Genomic DNA, 13,558 nt, shown 5'->3' with positions numbered 1-13,558 from the left:
TGGGAGAATTCAGGCGGCAGCAGCTGGTCTCAATCTCCCCGCCTCTCAGACGGAGGCACGCGATGCAATAGCTGAGCTCGAGCATAAACCCACTCAAGAGAAGAGGGTTGGCCTTTTTGCCAGGCAGGTGTCCACAGCCCCTTCACAGGCCCTCCTGTCAGGGCCTCGCGGCCACCGGCTACTCTACAAGCAGGGACACTCCGGGAGGAGGGGGCTTGTGCCGTGAAGCCTGGTGGGCAGAGAGCCCCCGCCAGGTGGCCTCCAGCCTGAGTTCCAGACCCAAGAGGCAGCAGGTGGGCCTGGCCCAGGCCCCGTCTTGGAGGCAGGTAGGCGCGGCCTGGTCGCAGCCCTGTCACCCACTGGCAGTGTCCTCTCGGGGCCTGTTCCTTCATCTTGGGAACTAGGTACACCAAGCCTCCCCTTATCCTGCTGGAGAGAGCATGACAAGGTCTGGAAAGTGCCTGCTGTTGGGCGGGGGGAGCCCACAGGGCAGGCACTCTTCAGCGTCAGTGGGGCCCCCACCCAGGGCCCCCTGGATGGGAATGGCAGGAGCCCAAACCTTCAGAACTAGGCAGAGCTGAAGCCCTTTATTTATTTGGAGAGTAGTCCTGTAGCTTTTCAGTGGGCTAGGTACTGTTCTGACGGCTTTACATTCCTTTAATTCTCTTCTCACTTACAGGGGAGTAGCTGAAACAGGGAGAGGTTAAGTGATGTGTCTAAGGTAAAGAGCTAGAAACTGGAGGAGACGGGATGTGAGCCAGGAGGCCTGGCTTGTCTGTGATGCTACAGCCATCCTGGGGGCTGGGGATTCACTGGAATTCTTGAGCAAGCCCCTGCCAAAGACACCATTCGACACAGGAGACCATCACAGGGCTCTGATGGCAGGTGTCCTGCAGTGGGAAAGACCCTCAGCCCACTCCCCCTAGCACAAGACCAATCAGGACGTCCCTGGACCTGTTTCTTCGTGTGCAAAATGGGTGGGGAGGGGAGCAGCGAGGACCCAGGCCTTGACCTCTTCCAGGATTGAAAGGGACAGATGGGAAGTGGGTTCGGAAGTACTCATCAGACTGAATGAAACCCAGCCAACTGCATGTACCTTCACCTCTCTGGGCATCAGCCTCCTCAAGCCTAAACCCACCTTGCCAGGATGTTCAGTGCACTGAAGGGAGATGTGTAGGAAAGATACCTGTGATCCACAGGACCTCTGGGACCAACACTTGGGGACTTCTTTTCTGTCCCAGAAGGGAGAATATTTGAGCCCAGATAAGGTGCTTTCAATATGAGTTTACAGCAAATGTCAGCCTCTGCTGAGTCTTCGTCTTGAAAATCCAAAATCTCCAGCAGCTGATACCAGTGGTTGATACCAACCCAGCACAGAGGTTTTTCTCTAGGTTCTGGAGGGAAAGGAAAACAAACTTCTTCCTCTTAAAGATAGTTGCCGATCATCAACAAAAACCAGTATTTCCTTTCCCAACTGTATACTTCTATTTTAATTTTTTAAAATTGTATTTTTATTTTTTTAATTTTTTTTTTTTAAAGATTTTATTTATTTATTTGACAGAGAGAGAGAGTTAGCGAGAGCAGGAACACAAGCTGGGGTGTGGGAGAGGGAGAAGCAGGCCTCCCGCCGAGCGGGGAGCCCAATGCGGGGCTCGATCCCAGGACCCTGGGATCATGACCTGAGCCGAAGGCAGACGCTTAACGACTGAGCCACCCAGGCGCCCCTATTTTTAAAATTTTTTTTTTAAAAGACTTTATGTATTTATTTGTCAGAGAGAGAGAGAGAGAGCACAAGCAGGGAGAGCGGCAGGCAGAGGGAGAGGCAGGCTCCCCTCTGAGCAAGGAGCCCGATGCGGGACTCGATCCCAAGACCCTGGGACCATGACCTGAACGGAGGCAGCCACTTAACTGACTGAGCCACCCAGGTATCCCTATTTCTTTATTTTTTTAAAAAAAGATTTATTTATTTCGGGGCGCCTGGGTGGCTCAGTCGTTAAGTGTTTGCCTTCAGCTCAGGTCATGATCCCAGGGTCCTGGGATCGAGCCCCTCATCGGGCTCCCTGCTCAGCGGGAAGCCTGCTTCTCCCTCTCCCACTCCCCCCGCATGTGTTTCCTCTCTCGCTGTGTCTCTCTCTGTCAAATAAATAAATAAAATCTTAAAAAAAAAAAAGATTTATTTATTTCAAGAGAGAGAGAGTGGGGAGGGGCAGAGGGAGAGAGAGAGAATCTCAAGCAGACTTGGAGCTGAGCGTGGAACTCCACTTTGGGCTCCATCTCACGACCCTGAGATCATGACCTGAGCCGAAACCAAGAGTCAGGCGCTTAACCGACTGAGTCACCCAGGCACCCCCAGAATTGTATAATCTTTCATTGTAGTACAACTGAAATAATAAAGTGAACATAACAAGTGCTACAATTTTTTTTAGATTTATTTATTTATTTTAAATTTTTTGGAGAGAGAGAACACGTGTGTGTGCTTGCATGTGTGCGCACGTGGGAGGAGAGGCAGAGGGAGAGAGTCTTCAAGCAGATGCCCCTCTGAGTGCAAAGCCCAAAGGGGGCTTAATCTCAATCTCACGACCCATGAGATCATGACCTGAGCAGAAACCAAGAGTCAAGACACTTAACCAACTGAGCCAGCCAGGTGCCTCAACAAGTGTTACAATTTAAAGTGTACAATATGGTACATTCTGACTGCCATGAAACCGCCACCACAATCAAGACAGTAAAGATATCTGTCATTTCCAGAAGTTTCCGTGTGCCCCTTGATAATGCATCCTTCCTACCCCTCTCTGCCCACTCCCTTCCAAGCAGGGGGTCTTTGACCTGCTTGCTCTCCTTATAGATTAGTTTGCGTTTTCTGGAGGGTTTTGTTGCTTTTTTTTAGTTTATTTATTCTTTTGGTAATCTCTACGCCTAATGTGGGGCTTGAACTCACGACCCTGAGATCAAGAGTCACACACTCTTCCAACTGAGCTAGTTAGGCACCTCTATAGTTTTAGATATATGGAAGTTTAGATATATGGAAGAATACAGGGTGTACTCTTTTATATTTCTTTCACTCAGCATAATTATTTTGAGACTCCCACGATGTGGCATATATCAGTAGTTCCTCTTAATTGTTGAGTCGTATTTTATTGGTCGGATGTACCACCATTTATTCACCTGTCAATGGACATTTGGGCTGTTTCCAGTGTTTAGCTATTAAAATACAGCTGCTATGAATATTCATGTACAAGGTTTTACATGAACATATATTTCCTTTTCTTTTGGATAGTAGTACCTCATTATGGTTTTCTTTTCTTATAATATCTTTGCCTGCCTGGTTTTGCTTATCAGGGTAATGCTGGTCTCATAGAATGAGTTGAGAAGTTATTCCCTTCTCTTCAATTTTTTATGAAGAGTTTAGGAGAATTGATATTATTTCTTCCTTAAATATTTGGTAAACTTTCTCAGTGAAGGCACATGGGCCTGGAGTTCTCTTTGTAGATGGTTTTCAACTACAATTCCAGTTTCCTTAATAGGTATAGGACTATTCAGGTTAGTTTCAGGTTAGTACTTCTTGAGTAAGTATTGGTATTTTGGATCTTTTAAGGAATTTGTCCATTCATCTGAGTTGTTGAATTTGTTGGCATAAAGTTTTTCATGATATTCCCTTTCAATATCTGTGGAATTGGTAGTAGTCACCTCTCTCATTCCTGAGACTGGTAATTGTGTCTTTTTTTTTTTTTTCCTGATCAGTCTGGCTAGAGGTTTATCAATTTTATGATCCCGATTTTCTCTATGGTTTTCTGTTTCCTATTTCATTGATATGCACTTTGATCTCTTTCTTCTGCTTACTTTAGGTTTCATTGGCTCTTCTTTTTTTAAATTTATTTTTTATTTTTTGTAAGTAATCTCTACACCCAACGTGGGGCTCAAACTCACAACCCCAAGATCAAGAGGCGTGTGCTCCACTGACTGAGCCAGCCAGGCGCCCCTTTTTCTAGATTCTCAAATGAATTTTCTTGTCTGGTATTAATATAGGTGAGATCATTGATCTGAGGCCTTTCTTTTTTTTTCTAATATATATGTTTACTGCTATAAATGTCCTGTCCCCCCATCCCACCAAATTCTGTTTTAGTGGCATCCCACAAATTCTGATATGTTGTGTTTCCATTTAAAAGTCAGTTCATGGGGCGCCTGGGTGGCTCAGTTGGTTAAGTTTCGGCTCAGCTCATGATCCCAGGGTCCTACCATCAGGCTTCCTGCTCGTGGGGAGACTTCTTCTCCCTCTCCCTCTGCTCCTCCCTCTCCCTCTGCTCCTCCCCCTGCTCATGTTTGAGCATGAGCCCGTGCTCAGCGCTTTCTCTCAAATAAATAAAATCTTTAAAAAATAAATAAACAAAATAAAAGTCAGTTCAAAATATTAATTTCTCTTTTGGTTTCTTCTTTGATCCATGGGTTACTTAGAAGTGTGTTATTTTGTTTCCAAATTACTTAGAGATTTTCCAAGGATCTTTCTGCTAATGATTTCTAATTTAATTTCTTTGTGGGCAGACAACATAGTTAGTATGGCTTTGAAGTCTTTTGAATTTTGGTAAATGTTCTGTGTGCACTTGAGAACAATGTCACTTGAGAATTCTGCTATTGTTGGGTGGTTCTATTAAGTGTTAATCAAAATCAAGTTGACTACTATATCCTTGCTGGTTTTCTGTCTACTTGAGCTATTGATTTTTGAGAGGGGAACTGAAACCCCTGACTGTAAAGGTATTTGTCTATTTCTAGTTGCATTTTTTACATCATGTATTTTGAAGCTTTATTATTAGGCGGATAAATGTTTAAGATTCTTATGGCTCCTTGATTAACTGACCCTATCATCATTATGAAATGACCATTATCCCTGGTAATATTTCTTTTTTTTTTCAAGATTTTATTTATTTATTTTGAGAGTGAGCAAGAGAGAGCACAAATGGGGGTGGGAAGGGGCAGATGGAGAGGGAGAAGCAGACTCCCCGCTGAGCAGGGAACCCAACGTGGGGTTCGATCCCAGGACCCTGGGATCATGACCTGAGCCGAAGGCAGACGCTTAACCAACTGAGGCACCCAGGCAGCCCCCTGGTAATATTTCTTGCTCTGAAACCTACTTGTCTAATATTAATATAGCTATAGCTACTGCAGCTTTCTTTTGATTAGTTGTTACCAATGGTATTATCTCTGTCCATCTTTTCACTTTTATAACCTATTTGTGTCTTTAAAGTGTGTTTCTTACAGATAGCATATAGGTGGGTCCTGCTTTTCAATTTTTTTAAATTTTTATTTAAATTCTAGTTAGTTAATATATAGTGTAATATTGGTTTCAGGAGTAGAACTTAGTGATTCATCACTTACATATAACACCCAGTGCTCATCATAACAAGTGCCCTCCTTAATATCCATCACCCATTTAACCCATCCTCCACCCACCTCCCTCCATCAACCCCTAGTTTGTTCTCTACAACCCCTAGTTTGTTCTCTATCTTTAAGAGTCTCTTATGGTTTGCTTCCCTCTCTCTGTTTTTTCCTTCCTATATGTTCATCTGTTTTCTTTTTTTTTTAAGATTTTATTTATTTATTTATTTATTTAACAGAGAGAGAGAGAGAGAGAGAGAGAGAACAAGCAGGGGGAGTGGCAGGCAGAGGGAGAGGGAGAAGCAGGCTCCCCGCAGAGCAAGGAGCCAGATGCTGGGCTCGATCCCAGGACCCTGGGATCATGACCTGAGCTGAAAGCAGACACCTAACCGACTGAGCCACCCAGGCACCCCCAGCTGTTTTGTTTCTTAAATTCCACATATGAGGGGCGCCTGGGTGGCTCAGTCGGTTAGGTGTCTGCTTTCAGCTCAGGTCATGATCCCAGGGTCCTGGGATCGAGCCCAGCATCTGGCTCCTTGCTCTGCGGGGAGCCTGCTTCTCCCTCTCCCTCTCCCTGTCGCTCCCCCTGCTTGAGCCCTCTGTCAAATAAATAAATAAAATCCTAAAAAAAAAATTTCCACATATGAGTGAAATCATATGGTATTTGTCTTGCTCTGACTTATCTCGCTTAGCATGATACACTCTAGCTCTATCCACATCACTGCAAATGGCAAGATTTCATTCTTGGCTGGGTAATATTCCATTGTATAAATATACACCATATCTTCTTTATCCATTCATCAGTTGATGAACATTTGGGCTCTTTCACAAAACTGAGATCTTGATGGTTGCTGAGACTAAGAGTCTCAGGCTCAACTGACTGAGCCACCCAGGCGCTCCTAATAAGTTCTTTATCGATTTTAGATACTAACCCTTTATCAGATATGTCATTTGCAGATATCTTCTCCCATATCTTCTCCCATTCCGTAGGTTGCCTTTTAGTTTTGTTGATTGTTTCTTTCCTTGTGCAGAAGCTTTTATCTTGATGAAGTCTTAACAGTTCATTTTTGCTTTTGTTTCTCTTGCCTCTAGTGATGTGTCTAGTAAGAAGTTGCAGGTCCTGCTTTTTTTTTTTTTTTGAAGATTTATTTAGGGGCACCTGGGTGGCTCATTGCTTAAGTGGCTGCCTTTGGCTCAGGTCATGATCCTGGGGTCCTGGGATTGAGTCCGCATCGGGTTCCCTGCTCTGCAGGCAGTCTGCTTCTCCCTCTTCCCTGCTTGTGCTCTCTCTCTCTCTCACTAATAAATAAATAAATAAAATCTTTAAAAAAATAAAGATTTGGGGTGCCTGGGTGGCTCAGATGGTTAAACATCTGCCTTTAGCTCAGGTCATGATCTCCAGGTCCTGGGATCGAGCCCCACGTCCGGCTCCCAGCTCAGCAGGGAGTCTGCTTCTCCCTCTCCCTCTGCTTGTGCTCTCTGTCTCTTCTCTCTCAAATGAATAAATAAAATCTTAAAAAAAAATAAAGATTTATTTATTTTAGAGAGAGAGAGAGTTGGAGGGAGGGGCCGAGGGAGAGAACCTCAAGCAGACTCCCCACTGAGTGTGGCACCGAATGTGGTGCTCAATCTCACAACCCCGAGATCATGACCTGAGTGAAAATCAAGAGTCGGATGAGCCACCCAGGTGTCCAGCAGGTCCTGCTTTTTAAAATTCAATTTGACAACCTCTGCTTTTAAATTGGAGTGTTTAGGGGTGCCTGGGTGGTTCAGTCGGTTGAGTGTCTGCCTTCAGCTCAGGTATGATCCCAGAGTCCTGGGATCAAGCCCCACATCGGGCTCCTTGCTCAGCGGGAAGCCTGCTTCTCCCTCTCCCTCTGCCTGCCGCTCCCCCTGCTTGTGGTCTCTCTGTCAAGTAAATAAATAAAATCTTTTTAAAAAATTAAAAAAATAAATTGGAGTGTTTATACCATTTATAATTAATGTGATTATTAAATGTGACTGTTAATGTGATTATTAATTACATTTAATGTGATTCTTGATATGGTTAGTATGGTTATTAATAGGTCATTATTTTTGGGGCACCTGGGTGGCTCAGTCGGTTAAGCAGCTGCCTTCGGCTCAGGTCATGATCCCAGGGTCCTGGGATCAAGCCCCACATTGGGCTCCCTGCTCAGCAGGGAGCCTGCTTCTCCCTTTCCCTCTGCCTGCCGCTCTGCCTACTTGTGCTCTCTATCTCTCTGTCAAATAAATAAATAAATAAAATCTTTAAAAAAAAAAAAGAAATTTGATACTTTTTTATAAAGAGAAAAAAATGACCTATTTTTTTTTTTTAATTTTTAAAAAGATTTTATTTATTTATTTATTTGAGAGAGAGCAAGAGTGAGAGAGCACCAGCAGGGGGTGGAAAGCAGAGGGAGAGGGAGAAGCAGGCTCCTCGCTGAGCAAGGAGCTGATGCAGAGCTCGATCCCAGGTCCCCGAGATCACAACCTGAGCTGAAGGCACAAGGCAGACGCTTAACCAACTGAGCCACTGAGGTACCCCTCAAATTTATTTCAATATCTAGTTTCATTTTTAAATTAAAGCGGTTAGATAATTTTTTGTAATTTAAAATTCATTATCAGAGGTGAGGAAAACATTATGAAGCTATTACTGACAGTGAATAAAATTATTGGACTATGCATTTATAAAAGCCATGTTTAATACTAAAAGTTCCAGTTATACTACTTAACTGAAGGAAATATACTTTAGCTCTTTATTTCTAATTTTATTTTATTATGTTATGTTAGTCACCATACATACATCATTAGTTTTTGATGTAGTGTTCCATGATTCATTGTTTGCGTATAACACCCAGTGCTCCGTTCAATATGTGCCCTCTTTAATACCCATCACCAGGCTAACCCACTCCCCCACCCTATTTCTAATTTTAACACATTTTCATTTTGACATAACTTACCTTTTTCACCCAATTATTAGTACGATGAACTAAGTTTTTCCAAATGTTAAACCTTTCTTTACCACTTACAAAACATGACTTACTACTTTTTAAGAATTCCTTACAAGAAATTTGAATTTTTAATTTTCACCATGAACCTGTTTGATCAAAATATAGAACATCACTACTAAATAAACTGAAACAAAGAACGGAATAAAAAACACAAAAGTGGCATCTATATAATCAGCAAATTATCTGATAAGACATTTTAACTAATTCACATTTCTACTTACCACAAGAAAGAATAACCTGGTTCCAAAGTACCACAAGGTTTGCATTTTTACTGCAAGCCTTATTTTTTTTTTTTAAAGACTTCATTTATTTATTTGAGAGAGAGAGAGGGCACACAAGCAGGGGGAGGAGCAGAGGGAGACGGAGCAGACTCCCCACTGAGCAGGGAAGCTCATGTGGGGCTCAATCCCAGGACCCCAGAGTCAGAGGTTTAACCGATTGAGCCACCCAGGGGCCCCTTTACTGCAAGCTTTAAGTCATAGTGTTATTTTACTCATGTTCGTAAGTACAAAACTTGTTATACCCGGTAGGTGGTATCCTACATAGTCAATAAAAGAATTCTTTATAAAATTAGATTTTAAAAAATGCAGAATTGGGGCGCCTGGGTGGCTCAGTCGTTAAGCGTCTGCCTTCGGCTCAGGTCATGATCCCAGGGTCCTGGGATTGAGCCCCGCATCGAGCTCCCTGCTCGGCAGGAAGCCTGCTTCTCCCTCTCCCACTCCACCTGCTTGTGTTCCCTCTCTCGTTGTCTCTCTCTCTGTCAAATAAATAAATAAAATAAAAAAATGCAGAATGTCTGATAATTATCTCAAAGGCTAAAAAATGAAAAAATGCAGAACACAGAAATAGTCATTGGTTAATATTTGGCTTTGAGAAAGCCAGAAATGATTCTATTCCAAGAAATAAGCAATAATGATAAAAGATGTAATTAGTATACTATATGCCTTTTAAGCCAAAGCACACTTTTCACCTCAAGATAGTTCTGATTTTTACATTCTTAATTCCCTTCGTCCAGAAAAGAACTCCATTCTAAGCCATTATTTGAATAGAGTTCGTAATACATAGTCATTATTCTCCACAGGATGTTTTCATTACAGTACATAAACCGCAAAATGGCAAATGACTAAGTCCGTTATAAAGAATTTATAGCATAATAAATGCCAATTTACAATAACCATCAACAGACTTCTACACAGAGCCTAAAAGTTGCTGCAGTAGAAGTCACAACTAACATGACTCTTCCATGTGCTCAGACTTCGTTTACTACAAATTACTGTCATAAAAACCAGAAAAGAAACCTTAGTGGGTCCTTCCAAAGCTGCATAATTTTCCAAATAATTTTCCTCTGGGCGTAAGAAGCTGTTCATTCCTTCAATCCTTTTTCAGTCATTTAGCGTTTGCAATAGTTCCTTGACGGTTTTGCTTCTTCTTTTGCTCCTTTTCCCTCAATCATCTTGGCCAATTTCCCGGACAGTATGACATTTGTTAGAAACAATGGAGTAAGGGCCAAAACAACATTGTAAGGAAGCCAAGTGGGTCCTTTGCAGCCCATTCCACAACACACTCAGCCCAAGTCTTTATATCAAACATCTCTGTAAGTCTTATGCTTTAATAGTGATCTCCAACTTTGTCCTGAGATTATTAGTGAACTGATAACAATTTCAGACGACGCTTGGTTGTTTGTCTTCTTTGGCTCTACCATACACTTGTGAGACAAGGTTTAAATTCTGTATCTTCCTTCCTTAAGGGGTCCACCAGACTAGATCTCCAAACCAGACACACACAGCTCCTGAAGCTGCAGCTGATGGTACTTCACCAGCATCAGCATGTCCCCTCCATCCTTTGTTTTCCCCCTTGCTCATTCTTCCTTCCTTACCCTACCCAGCCACCACTCCCAGGGGGCTCTGCCTACAAGCGGCTGCCTCTGCTGGGCATTGGGGCAAAACCTCCACAGCGACCACCACCAGCCTCCCCTACATCACAGCCGGGACCATGGGCTCGGACCCCTCAAGAGGCCATTATTGATGGCCCGTCATCTTGCTATTTCTTTTTTTTTAAGATTTTATTTATTTGACAGAGAGAGAGACAGCCAGAGAGGGAACACAGGCAGGAGGAGCGGGAGAGGGAGAAGCAGGCTTCCTGCAGAGCAGGGAGCCCGACGCGGGGCTCGATCCCAGGACCTGGGATCATGACCTGAGCCGAAGGCAGACGCTTAACGACTGCGCCACCCAGGCGCCCCTTGCTATTTATTTTCTATTTGCCCCATCTGTTCTTTATTCCCCTCTTCCTCTTTTTCTGCCTTCTTTTAGAATATTTATGAATCCATCATAAATCTCCTCTTGTTGGCTTAACTTTTTTTTATTGAGGCAAAATCCACATAATATAAAATTCCCCATTTTAACCATTTTTCATTAGATTTATTTTTAGGTAATCTCTACCCCCAGCGTAGGGCTCAAACTTACAATTTATAGAGATCGAGAGTCACGCCCTAAAGCCACTGAGCCAGCCAGGCATCCCACCATTTTAACCTTTTTAAAGTGTACAATTCAGTGGCTTTTAGTATATTCTCCCTGTTGTGCAACCATCCTAATTACAGAACGTCTTCATTACCCCATAAAAGAAACACCATTGCCATCACGTAGGCACTCCTTATTCTCCCTTCCCCAGTCTGTGGCAACCACTAATCTGCTTTGTCTCTATGAATTTGCCTATTGTGAACATTTCATATAAATGGAATCATACATGGCCTTTTGTGTCTGGTTTCTTTCACTTAGCATGTTTTCAAAGTTCATCAAACTTCAATTTGAAGTTTCTCCCCTTTCCTCCTTTTCCTTCTTTCTCCTCCCTTCCCCATTCCTCTCGCCTCCTCTTTTTAAATCATCTATGCCTCTCCTTTTTTCTAAAAGAAGATTTTATTTATTTATTTATTTAGGGAGTGAGTGTGCAAGTGGGGGAGGGGCAGACAGAGAGGAAGAGAGAGAATCTCAAGCAGACTCTCTGCTGAGCACAGAGCCCAACTGTTGGGGGGGAGTGGGGCTAGATCTCACAACCCTGAAATCTGAGTGGAAATCAAGAGTCAGACGCTCAACGCTCTGAACCACCCTTCTTAACTTTTTGAAAAAGGAAATAGTTAAAATAATGTTTAATGTCCTTCTCTGCTAATTCTTTTTTTTTTTTTTTAAAGATTTTATTTATTTATTTGAGAGAGAGAGAATGAGAGAGAGAGCACATGAGAGGGGGGAGGGTCAGAGGGAGGAGCAGACTCCCTGCAGAGCAGGGAGCCCGATGCGGGACTCGATCCCGGGACTCCAGGATCATGACCTGAGCCGAAGGCAGTCGCTTAACCAACTGAGCCACCCAGGCGCCCCTTCTCTGCTAATTCTAACAATTGGGTCCGTTTTGGATCTGCTTTGACTATTCTCATTATGGGTTGTGCTTTCCTGCCTCTTTGCATGCCTGGTAATCTGATTGGATGCCAGAATTTTACCTTGTAATGTGCTTGGTATTTTTATATTCCTATAAATCTTGTTGAGTTTTGCTCTAGGATACAGCTAATTGGAAACAGTTTGATCCTTTCCAGTCTCATTTTTATTATTTGTTAATGTGGGTCCTGAGCAGTGCTCAGTCCAGAGCTAATTATTCCTCACTTAATGAGGCAAGACTTTCCTTGATATCTTATTTTTTTTTAATTTTGTTAATTTTTTAAGTGTTTTAAAAATTTATTTTTATGATGCTTTGTGTCTTGGGGACTTGCTAATCCTGGAGACTGCCCTCCCAGAGTTGGTTAATTCCTAGACAGTAAACAATTCACTTGCAGAGTGAGCCTTTCATATACAAACTTACTAATCAAACTGTAACTCCAACCACCTTTACCTAATTCTCACATAGCAAACCAGTATTTCCTCTGTCCTAAGTCACGTCAGGGCCAGGTTATGGATAACTAGAGACCACTCCTACAGCCAAGAACCCTCTGAATTTATTTGAATGAACCAATTCTAAGCTTACTCAAACTTGCCTACCTTACCTTGCCCATTCCTTCCCCATGGAAACCACAGGTTTAAGGCCCCTCACTCCTACTGCCTCCTGACCCACTCTGGGGTTTCTTCATGTGACTCTGAATGGCATGGCATGCTCCCTTCTCTTGGAAACTGTAATCACCTTTTTTCAAGGCAGTTGTCTCCATGTCTACACTATACCTAATTAAAACAAAACCCTTGGTACATTTTCAAACAATGGTCTACCCAATATTCTGTGAAATTTTTTTTTTAAGATTTTATTTATTTGACAGAGAGAGACACAGCGAGAGGGAACACAAGCAGGGGGAGCGGGAGAGGGAGAAGCAGGCCTCCCGCGGAGCAGGGAGCCCGTTGTGGGACTCGATCCCGGGATCATGACCTGAGCCGAAGGCAGACGCTTAACGACTGAGCCACCCAGGCGCCCCTATTCTGTGAATTTTTTATCTGGCTGGTAGGAACAATTCCCAGCCTGTGTAATGCCAGGCAGTTATAATCCTTTTTGATGGTTCTTTCTCTGGCCTCGGTTAGTTTTTTCACACTCTCGTGCTGACCAGTATTCTGAGTACTCAAGAGGGCTCTCCTGCAGATATCCTGGGTTCTCTGTGCAGCTTTATTTGGTATTCTGTCTCATGAACATGAGCTGCCTCAACTTCTCTGAACTCCTAGCTCAGACCCTTCAACCTTTCAGTTTCCTCCCTGTTCCACTGCCCAGAAACTCTCACAAGGCAGTAGTAAGGAAGCCATCTTATTTGTTTCCCATCTCCTAGGGATTGCTCTCTTTCAATGTTTGAGTTTTATTTAATTTTCAGGTTTGAGACCAAATCCATGCACTTAACTCCATTTGACCAGAGGCAGAAAAAATTCCTGCATTTTTTTTAAGCTAATGGAATACCCAGCAGGTAAGCATAGAGACTGAGATAGTATCGATGAATCAACTGAATCTAAACCCTCCCTTGCATAGATCACAAACTAGAGGCTTGGAAAGAAGTAGTGGAGGTAATCAGAACCAGAATCTATCCCTTAAATCTTGGTCTAGTTATCTGACATCATTCTTTGCTCTGTATCTTCTTTATCTTGCCAAGTTATTTCCCATTTTCGACTTTTTTTTTTTTTTAAGATTTTATTTATTTGAGAGCAAGTGAGAGAGAGCAGAGCAGGAGG

The 13,558-nt window shown here is 43.0% G+C and overlaps 1 non-coding gene and 1 pseudogene across 1 annotated transcript; both read right to left on the bottom strand.

Moving 5' to 3' along the window:
- Positions 1-2,913: 2,913 nt before the first annotated feature.
- Positions 2,914-2,986, bottom strand: TRNAK-CUU. The gene has a single exon. It is a non-coding gene; the product is annotated as a tRNA-Lys (tRNA).
- Positions 2,987-9,189: 6,203 nt separating this feature from the next.
- On the bottom strand, positions 9,190-10,444 carry LOC116627734 (annotated as a pseudogene).
- Positions 10,445-13,558: the final 3,114 nt, after the last annotated feature.

Source organism: Phoca vitulina, unplaced genomic scaffold (genome assembly GCF_004348235.1).
Source record: "Phoca vitulina isolate PV1807 unplaced genomic scaffold, GSC_HSeal_1.0 scaffold100, whole genome shotgun sequence".
Lineage (NCBI taxonomy): Eukaryota > Metazoa > Chordata > Mammalia > Carnivora > Phocidae > Phoca > Phoca vitulina.
The sequence above is the reverse complement of the archived record's forward strand: the minus strand, read 5'-3'. Positions and strand labels throughout refer to the sequence as shown.